General features: G+C 35.1%; 1 long non-coding RNA gene across 1 annotated transcript in view; it reads right to left on the bottom strand.

Moving 5' to 3' along the window:
• LOC118985771 (uncharacterized) overlaps window positions 1-7,303 on the bottom strand; it is an 11,002-nt gene extending 3,699 nt beyond the window's left edge. Inside the window, exon 1 of the long non-coding RNA XR_005066194.1 lies at window positions 7,256-7,303. This is a non-coding gene — a long non-coding RNA (uncharacterized LOC118985771). The remainder of the gene's footprint in view (window positions 1-7,255) is intronic.
• Window positions 7,304-9,603: the final 2,300 nt, after the last annotated feature.

Below are 9,603 nucleotides of genomic sequence, written 5' to 3'. Positions count from 1 at the left end.
CTCCCGATTCACGGGAATCAGAATCTCATGGAAAACTGCCAAGTGCTATAGCCAGTGAGCTGACACTGTCCAGTATAATTCTAATCTCTGCATTTCACCTCCAAGTGATCAACTAGCAAGATTGGGAACATGGATACTCAAGGAAATTACTGATATATCACAATAGTCTAAAATATTTATACATGTAGAGGAATATAATTTATAATTTTTTATTGTGGCACAGATCATTTTGTTACATTTACAGTCAATTATTTATAATAACCATAGTCATGAACATGATTTTTCTTCAAAAAAAATGAAGTTTTAAAAAAATTCCATATGTGTTGGCAAAAGAAAGCAAAAGCTAATGAATATGTATGAGTATATTGTCAGTTGTGCCCCAACATGCTACTAATAAAGAACGTTGCACTTAATTGCCATGAATCTGAACTCTACAGGTCTTGGTTTTCTCATCTGTAAAATGAAGAAAATGAATTTAATAAGATATAAAGACTTCAACAGGCAAAAACTGTATGACTTCCTTGGTCTCTTCCTTGGTCTCTTTCTTTTGTAAAAATATACACTTTTGTAATGCAAACACTTTAAAACCATGACACCACAGCTTGAAGTGGTGACTTACAGCTAAAGAAAAGTGTCTGGTATAGAAAAAAGAAGCATCATTTCTCTCTTTGGATATTCTCCAAGTTTGATGAGAGACTAAATGCCTTGCAGCTCCATGCTATTATTTCTTCTGTGGCTTTTGCAGCATTAAATACAAAACTTTTCTCGTCAGACTTAGAAAACTCACTCTGGCCAGTAAAAGGCAAGACTTTTAAGGCTCAATGGCATCCTCTATGGCATTTTAGTATTGTTTCACTTCATTATGAGAAAAAAAAGCAGCTTAATCAACTGAAAACTCTGGGTTGGTGTGGCCCATAAAGTAACAACTATTAGCACCTGAAATCACAAATGCTGAGCAGTGCATAGCTGATCAAAAGAAATATATGCCAAACAAATGAGAGAGAACACACCACACATAATTTACATCAGCCCAAACCTTGGACCTATTAGCCAGCAACAGTGTAGCTGATATCACCAATATATGGAATGATAGAATGTAATTTTAATATCATACACAACTAAAAACATTTTTCAAAAAAAGAATGAGTATGACCGAACCCTCAAAAGTGTGTCTAATAACTGGCATACTATTTAATTGATTTTATTTTTCTAAAAGTTAATTTTTTTTACTCTTTATTATCAGTCATCGATTGCAGCATTAAAATTAACATAAAGGTGAGGATAACACACGATCTTTCCATGTCATCTTATTAAAATGAAGCTATTTTTAATACTTTTAAGAGACCTATCAGAAAACACAATTTATATCCTCAAAGTATATTTTGTCAGTTTCAAGTATAATTTTTGCATTCATATTCTTTTATGAATTTTAATGGAGTCACTTAAATTGTAATTATTCCTCTCAGCTCAAATGCAGGTAACAAATGGAATTCAATCAGTGTTTGCGCATAATGACCATCATTAAGAGAGAAATAATAATGACATTCTCTCTGCATTAAAAACTTGCAGAGTCTTTACACAATGATCTGAATCCCATTATTGATCTCCATGGAGATATGCAATTGTCACCTATTCTGCATAATATCAGAATGTTAAATACATTTGTTTGGAACAAATATTTTAATGAATACAGTCAGTTCCACTTAATTAACTATCTGATAACTGAATATTGTTACTTAATAATTCAACTTGGAACATCAAAATTGTTCTATTTTTTATTCAAATGCACTTGAGATTAGTCACAGATATTCATTTGAATGTTCATAAAATGTATGTGGAGTTTAAAATTCCCTTTGGCTTTCTTTAAAGTACATCCATTAGAGGGACATTGAAGAGGTATTTTTCATCTGTTTGGAATAATTTTTTCCCCTCACTGTTGTTTAAAATAACCCCTTAGAATCTTACTTGTAAAATGTGTTTTCTGACCAAAATTCTTCTGCCATACGAGCTTTTCATCATAGAATCATTCACAAGAGTGCCACTATTCATATTTACTTACATATATACGTTTTTAATGTAAGCATTTGGTTGAGGAAGGAAAATATAAATAAAATATTGAATTCACTTGTGCAGAAGCTCTAGGAAAGCCATAATTGGTGAATATGTACCCTACTGGTATTTTAAGAAGAAGAGTTCTGGTCAATATCTGTAATAACAGTAACAGTAAATACTGGGAATAGTGACTAGATTAAACCTTCTGGCCATAGGAACAATGTCACAGACCTGAGACTACAAATGGTGCCAACTCTATGTCTATTGTTTTTAGTCCTATACATACATTACCTCATGGCTTCTCTGTGGCATATCCCAGTTGCCAGCATCACTGCTTTTGCACTTTGAGGCCCTTAATTAATAGAAGAAAGGTTCCATGAAGCATAAGCACTGTGATACCATGACAGTGAATCTGGTAACCAGCAGGTACTCAGAGACTAACAGGTAGGCAGTGTGTATAGCATGGGAACGGTGGACAAGGGCATGACTTGCATCCCAGTTGAACAGAGTAAGTCATCACGCCACTACAGACAGCACACAATTTAGAAGTTATGGATTCTTTTATTTCTGGACTTTCTCAATATTTCTGCATTGCATCTGACCCTCGAACTAAAACTGGGGAATGCACAATTGCCAATAAAGAAGATTACTATAATTACAATTGTGATGGTACTGTTCCAGAAAAATAGAGTGTACCATTGGTTTTAAATGAAAGTTCCTTTCAGCTTTTAGAAGTCCAGTGAGTTTTTTAAAAATCTCAGAAATTTCAGATATGCTAACCTAACTGGTTAATATACTTTTACTATAATAATAAAAGCATCATCTTAGTGCAAACCCAATTTTTCACCATAGTTCTTTTTCTAATTGCTTAGACTGAAAGGCACAAATCATAATATGAAATGACTATTTTAATGTAGTGGTGAAGATGAACTTAGCTATATGAACTATATTCATATACCTTCTTTAATTATATAAATATCCAACCACCTAAATGCTAAGCATTGGTTAGATCTGTCAGGAAACATAGAAAGTGATGAGAAAAGGTGTTTTATTGAATGTACTTATCTTTGGGGCTGCAATAATAAAATCCCATAGTCTTATAAGCAACAGAAATTTACTCCTTATAGCTTAGAAGGCCAGAAGTCTGAGACCCAGGTGCCAACATGGTTGCATGGCGGCCGTCTCCCAGGTAACAGACTGCTCCACGTGTCCACACATGGTGAACCAGGCGAGGGAGCATGTGGGGTCTCTTTCACAGGAACACTCCTCCCATTTATGAGAGTTCCATACTCCTGAACGAATCACCTTCCACCTTAGAATCCCAACAGCAACGAAGAATCGATTAGAGAAGTGATGAAAATTAAAGGCTGAAAGTGACCATGTCATCTAGAAGTCCCTGATTTTGTAAAGAGAAAAAAAAAAAGGATGTGCACAGAGTCAGGTAGGTTAGGCTCTCATAATACTGCCAGCAGGTTGGGCTCTGGTTAACTAGTTTCTCCTGAGGGCAGGCTTTGTTAAGAACAGAGAGAGTGCTGTGACCTGTTTCAGAATGGTTCCTTTTCCTCTCTCCCTGCCTGAAACGTGAGTTTGTCCAGCTCTTTTCCCCCCTCCAATTTATACGGTGATTACCTTGTCAAGCTCCTGGATATAAAGGCCACAAAAGTGTAGGGTCCTCCTAACACTGGAATTCCCTGGAGTTTTTCACCCTCCAGGCATTCATTAATTCCATTTCTGATCTTTCTACTTCCACCCCGCAGCTGGCTCCCATGGAAAATTCAGCTCCAGGATCTCTGCTCAGGTAAGCCATGGAGCCCCGTGTTTGCCTGTCTTTCCATCCTTGTGGGAAGTGATTTGCCCCATATTCTACCCCCTCTTATGGATTTAAGAATAATTGTTAATTTTTCCCTCTGTGCAACTTTTTACTTATTCGGGCAGAGTTGCAATTTCTAAGCTCCTTACATGTGGAACCAGAGACTGGAAGTAGTTTCCTTGAATTTTGACATTAGTTCCTGAACTTTCTTTTCCTTTTAATGTATTTTCTTATCAGCTAATATTTCATCCATCATCTCTTAAAGTTCATATATTATTTATTTACTTTGGAATGAAAGTAGTTTCTGCCTATAAAAATAATCAGTTTCACATAAATGGTGAAAAATGACTACACATACATACTTTTCTACATGTATATTGTGGTTCCATAAAAAATTAAAGATAAGCTATATCCCTATCTTTCACATACTATGCTATTCTATTTAGTTGCAGATTTTTGTAAGCCTCCAACTGCCTATTTTTATCAGTTTTTCTTTATTTTCGTCATTAAGTACACATATATTCATGCATAATACTATTTACTAAACAATTTAGAGACTAAATCTTGTGTCCCCTGTGTCGTTAATAAACAACACTTTGAACCTCCTTCTCCTTGACCATGCTTGTATTTTAACTTGAAGGTTTAATTAATCATTCACTAACCTGGGGAAATTTCAAGAAAGCTGGAGTAACAAAGTCTGTAAACTTTGTTTAGTGTAATTACTCATTTAGATAATATGTAGTAGAATCTTGATGTAAAAAAAAAATCTGACAATTTCTGCCCTTCAGTGGTTAAACCATTTACAATTAATGTAATTATTGATATGGTTTAGTTATCATTATTTTGTACTTTACCCATTTTTCTTTATTCCTCCTTTCTTGACTTCTTTGGGATTGAGTACATTTCATGATTTTCTTTTCATCTCTAGTATTGGCCCCTTAGCTATTGCACTTAAATTATTTTTAGTATTTTCTTTAGAATTTAACTTATCACAATCTACATTCAAATAATATTTTACTAGTTCACATAAAGCATAAGAAGCTTACAATAGTATTCTTCTATTTCTGTCTCCCATATTTAATGATATTATCCTACATTTTATTTTGTCAAATGATATAAACTTCAAGATACATGGTCACTTTGCTTTAAACATTAGGTATATTTGGAAGAAATTTAAAAATTGAAAAAATTGTCTGCATTTGTTCACATATTTATTATTCCCAAGGTTTTACCTGGTATCATTATATCATTATATAAGAACGAAAGTTTCATACTTGTTAAATTTCTACAGAAAATTTTTGAAGATAATGATGAATATATATTTTTCCTCCAACTTCTTATATATTTTTCCTCCAACTTTTTTAAGGTTTTCTCTTTATGACCAATTTTCATAATTTAATATTAATGTGCATTTGTATAGATCTATCTATCTATGTATCTAATCTCTCTGTCTATCTACCATCCCCCTATCATCTAGCTACCATCTGTTTACTTATTTGGCTTGGGGTCGATTGAGAATCTAGGATCAGTAGGCTTCCATAGTAGTTAACAAATTTGAAAACATTTTACTTATTATATCTTTAAACATTTTGTGCTCGTTTCCTGTTCTCTTCCTTTTGTGCTTTATGTATTTGTTCTACTGACTGATATTGTCACAAAGCTTATTGATGCCCTGTTTATTTTTTATTCCCATTTTTCTTTGTGCTTTTTTAATTGCTCTGTTCATATGTCTTTAGCTCACTGACCATTTTTTGTCTAGTTTCTAATCTATTTTACCCCCATGCAGTGCATTTTTCACTTCAGGTAGTGAATTTTTTATAGTTAGAAGGTTTATATAACTTTCAGGCCTCTTTCCAGTATATGCTTATGTTGTTTTTCACATTTTAAGCATATTTATATAATGTATAACAGCTTTTGTTTAGGTTGTGGTCTAGTAATTGTATCATGTCTGTTGTTTTGGGAGCTGTTTATTTTTATTTACTTTCTCCTCATCATATTTTCCTGTTTTTTTTTTTTGCACACCTGATCATTTTGGTATCTGTGTGCCAAAGGATGGATTTTTCATTGTTGAGTGTTGGATTTCGTCCTGCACACAGGTAAGCACTCGGAGATGAGCAGGATCCCTTCGAGGTTTACTTTTACGTTTTGTCAGCACGACCAGAGCAACTTTTCTGAGGAGCTAACTTAGCTCTACTATTTAATGTGACCTTTCTACAAACTCTGCCCTTTGTCTTGTGTGTTTTAAGGTTTTTCCACTTTGGTTGGTTGGCATAAAACTATCTCTACCTATGTTTGAACTCTGGCAATTGTTAAACCAATTGCTTTCGCACTAGCTTTCAGTGGTTATTTTCCCAGACTCAGGGACTGTTTTTTTCCCCACAAATGGGCAAATCAGCCAAAGCCTTAAGGAGATTCTCCCGCAGACTCCCAAGCTCTTTCCTGTTTATTTCTACCACTCCACTATTCTGCTCTGTAAAATCTCATTCTTGACCTTCCTGAGCTCTGATAACTGTCTCTCAACTCACTGCCCCCACTCCAGGCTTTATTGCAGTTTCTTGTGCTTTGGCCTGAACCCTGGCTCCAGGTGGTAGACTGGAGTGATCATAAACCTTACCTTGTTTCCCTCCTCTCAGGAATCTCAATCTGGTGCTGCCTGATGTTTTTTGTCTGCAAGTTGTTAATATACATTAAAAAATGTACTTTTCTAGTCACTTATAGTGAGATGGAAAAGTGGAAATGCATTTTCATTCTCTGTATTTATTACAACTTCTGTTCCAGTAGCCAGCTACGGGTGACAGTTTTTCTCTGCCTTGTTCCTAATGTGCCGTGTGGCTCTACCCATTCTCTTTTAGGAAAGGTTTCTCCTTGTTTGTTCAGGGTATGCTCTGGCACTGCAAGGAAGTCCCTTCATTTCTAGATGGCACCTCTACTTTGTAATGAACTGGTAAGGAGAACCATTAGGGGAGGGAGAAAAAGCAAAATTAAAGTTCATAGACACCAGTTTGGTGAGACATAATGATGAGGCACATTGTGTCCCTCACTACTTCCTACAATGCACACATGCAGTCACCTTACACACAAACACATACTTGTTACACACACATGCCACACAGCAATGTGTCCACAGCTACAAAATCAGCTCCCAGAAAGTTTTTTCTACATGTGCCCTTATCTTTAAAGTTTATCTCCTGAACTCTCTCTCATCGGGTTAAAGGAAGGGATCCCTTCCACCTTACTGTTAACCATGTCAAATGCTGTAGCTTCCCACAAGTCACAGACCTTGCTTCTCCCAGCAGCAACCTGCACCCCCGCTCCTTCCTGCCAAGAAAGCACAGCTGAAAGAATAAGAAATTGCCAGAATCTCCTTTAGAAACTTTCATTCAAAGTACTCACTTGTGGAACTGAGGTTGTGTCTGTTTCTAGTATATTTCTGCAATTTGGTCAACAGTATTTTTTTCTGCCAAAATTTTATGTATTTTTTCAAAGGTTTGGCACTCTTACCTATTTGTGAACTAAAATTTAACTCCAGTTTGCTTTTATTTCTGAGAAATGTGTTCATTTTCTAAAGAAATGTTACAGTTACTCTCCAAAATATTGAAATGACTTGCAGATGAGCTTGCTAAACATATACTGCTGAATATTGGTAGAAACTGAAAGATGCCAGAAAACTAGGAAAGAATAAATGCTATCTTCAAAATATCCTGAGAAAATGTTAGGTAAAGGGAAAAGCACACTGACATCCTGAGAATAATTCTGCTTCAGTTGATCAAATATATGCTTGAAACATTTGTAGCCAGAGTAGTAAACGCTAGAAGTGAGAGTGGCTGTACGGATGTCATTCAAGGTATCTCGAATTAATTTTCTTATAAAAATTCCCATTAAACTGGCTAGCCAAGGAAATGTTATAAATGTAACAAGTCTGTATTTAAATTAGCATGTGACAAAGTCTTATGATATTCCTATGGAAAATAAGACAACTATGGCTTTAAAAATAACTTAAAAAGACTCATAATGGTTTAAATGCCTACACCTAAACTTTAATGATTAATGAGTGAATGCCAACGTAGAGGAAAGTTGACAATGGCATATTATAGCTTTCTGTTTTGGGTTTTTATTTATCACTCAGTTGTATAAGAATGAAAGTTTCATACTTGTTAAATTTCTACAGAAAATTTTTGAAGATAATGATGAATATAGCAAACTGGCTACAAAATATAATGCTAAGCACTAAAAGTGGCAGGTATAGCTACAGAGCAACACACCTAGTCAAAAGACATGTTGACTTTGAAGTAGGTGACTATTAGTTTGATATTAGCCAGTAGTATATTGAGGGTCCTAAAACCTCGATCCATTCATTTTCTGTTTTGATAGGTGAATAGCACTGATGATGTACAGTCTCTAGGACCATGTCAGATGATAGTCCTGCTCTATTTTGTGAAGGCATGAGAAGTCTAAGAATGCAATAGATACTTCAAAGATGTGGCAATCGGATGGAATTGGGCAAGAAGGTGAGTGGCCTAGGAAACACAGAAGCAACGGATAGAAATAAAAAAGAAACTGATCATTGTAAACATGGTGAAGAAAATACCCACATATCTAAGTGCTCGAAGGACTATCCCATGAAGGGTTAGTACTTTGTGTTGGTCAAGACAACAGAACTAGTAAAGTCAGAGAGAAGTTAGATATATAACCCTTTGGAATAAATCTATAAACTGAGATGCTCAACGAGAGTAAATCCTGGTTCTTTCTTGTTTATCCCAGTAATCTCCTGAGTGCCATGGAATGGGAGCTTCTGAAGTGCCCCTGCCACTGTGGGTAGTTCAAGAATTTTAAAGTTTTATCAGATGAATTGTAAGGTTTTTCAACCAACATGTTCTTTGGCTCAATTTGACACGCAGAATTTCTCTCACACAGACCCCTTTCACCGTGGTCTCTACACACTCGCTCACACTTAAATTCATCAACACTATGGTGTCGCCTTTTTAAAATCTTTTATATGACATTTTCCCCTCTACCTATATCTTGCCCATCTTTCAAATTTAAACCCTTAGTACCTTGCTTCTCTGAAGCATTTCTTTTATTATTCAAGCCAATCATGAACTCTCATTTGCAACTCCTATTGCAAGTATCACTCATCTTTTAAAAATTTAATATTTACTTAGCATTCAATGTAAGCTCTACAAGGGGAGAAATGTGTTGGAAAAAGTAAAAATAGTATTTTTTCTCATTCTGAAAATTCTGAAAGATCCTGCTTTGCCACAGAGATTACAAAAGACATATGCATATGCACAGGCACACACACACAAAACTCCAGAAGGACAATCTTGGAAGGTAGGAAATACCAGACTTAACTAAGCATTTAGAAATAATAGGGAGCTAAGAAGAAGAAGTGAGGATGCCTGCAAAGTAATTTTATTTTTGTTTAAACTTAAACTTGTCAATGGCTTCTTTCCTTGAAAAGTTTATCTTCTATTTGATACCCAGCTGCACTTGTTGGAAACTTAGTCAAAACTCCTAAGTGATCCCATTTGGAAATTATAACCATGCAACTAAGATGTTTTGAATATAAGCCCAACCATATGTCAGATTAACTTTAGCAACTCTTAATATCTCTTTTACAGAAATTTTCTATCATGATATAGTTTGATTAAAGGCCAGAAGGCTACCTTCAATGGGACAAAAAAATTCCAACTACCACTCTAAATAAGAAATCTTTCTTTTAAATATAAAATCAATTTCCT

This window comes from Sturnira hondurensis, unplaced genomic scaffold (assembly GCF_014824575.4).
Source record: "Sturnira hondurensis isolate 20B ecotype Veracruz unplaced genomic scaffold, ASM1482457v3 Scaffold0004136, whole genome shotgun sequence".
Classification (NCBI taxonomy): Eukaryota; Metazoa; Chordata; class Mammalia; order Chiroptera; family Phyllostomidae; genus Sturnira; species Sturnira hondurensis.
The sequence above is the reverse complement of the archived record's forward strand: the minus strand, read 5'-3'. Positions and strand labels throughout refer to the sequence as shown.